This window comes from Ailuropoda melanoleuca, chromosome 2, assembly GCF_002007445.2.
Source record: "Ailuropoda melanoleuca isolate Jingjing chromosome 2, ASM200744v2, whole genome shotgun sequence".
In the NCBI taxonomy this organism is placed as follows: domain Eukaryota; kingdom Metazoa; phylum Chordata; class Mammalia; order Carnivora; family Ursidae; genus Ailuropoda; species Ailuropoda melanoleuca.
The window spans coordinates 16,787,968-16,789,351 of record NC_048219.1 but is presented as its reverse complement, the minus strand read 5'-3'; positions in this window follow the sequence as shown (position 1 = coordinate 16,789,351).

Below are 1,384 nucleotides of genomic sequence, written 5' to 3'. Positions count from 1 at the left end.
CTAGCCAATTCTGGACCTGCTTACCCTGCCTTGCCTGTTCCTTCCAGTGGAAGCTGCAATCAATCAGTCAATACTCTTCCCACATTTTCCTCTTACTCCCTGTCCCTCCAGGCCCACCCTGGTGCTTCCCCACACAGCTCTGCACGATGAGCTCCGCCTTCCTGTTTCCAGGGACTGTGAGTAAGCATCCTCCTTCATGACAGTCACTTCTGCATGTGCATGTCCCACCATATCTGATCTAAGGGAACCCCAGCTTCCCTTAGAACATTCTGTGGCAGCCGCAGTGGCAGAGCCCAGCAGGGAGCCAGCTAGCAAAGCAGAGTGTGGGCTTCGGCGTCCCAGCTCCCCCCTCACAAAGGCCAGTATAGAAGGGGGGTGGGGTTTGCAGCAGAGAGATAACAGCCAAAGCACTGGCCACTGGCCACGTTAGACAAGGTCCTTTGATTAAGGAGTTTCTAGTCCAGAGCACAACTGTTCACAGTGAGACTGTACTAGCAGAAAACTGTGCATTTGAGACATGCCTCACCTGAGACCACCTCACAGGGAAGCCCAGCCGAGGGGGACGTCACCAAGAAGATGTCACAAAGTGACATCAGGCAGAACCCACAGGAAGTGAGTGGGGAACACTGGATAGCCAGGAGCCACGTGGATATCCGGGAGCAGAACATTCGGGCAGAGAGAAGAGTGAGGGTGAGGGCCTGAGACAGGACGAGACCTGCCTTCAAGGAACGGCAAAAGAGACCGCGTGCTGTTAATTTTGTGCTTCATCGTGGCCAGGCCGTGGTGCCCAGCGCTTTGGTCAAAGTAGCTGTTGCTGTGAAGGCACTTCCTGGATGGGATGGATGTTGCCATCCGCAGACTTGGAGTGAGGCGGGTTACCTCTACCATGTGGGTGGGCCTCATGCAACCCGCTGAAGGCCTCCTGAGCGAGAAGGAAATGCTGCCTCCACGCGGCAACACAGAACTCCTGCTGGAGTGTTCAGCCTTCAGACCCCAGACCCCAGCGACTCTTGCCCCAATCTCCAGCCTGGGGGCCGCCCTGTGGCGTCCAGGCTTGCCTGCCCCGCACAGTGGGAGCCAATTCCTGCAAAGAAATCTCTCTCCGCACACACGGTCTGCATCCTCTCGGCCCCGTTTCTCGGAAATAGTCCGCTCCGCGCGGGCCAGGGTCGCAGAAGACGGTGGGCGCCGCGGGCCCGAGGGGAGGCGCGGGGCGGGAGCCGACGGTGTAGGGCCTTGCTGCCCCCGGGAGGGCGGCGGCCTTTCCGCGGGCTGCGGAGTCATCGGGCGCTGCTGAGCAGAAGGGTGGCCTCATCTGACCTGCGTGCTCAAAGCCGCCCTGGCTGCCGTGGGGAGAACGGACCGCGGGGCGAGGGCGGAGCAG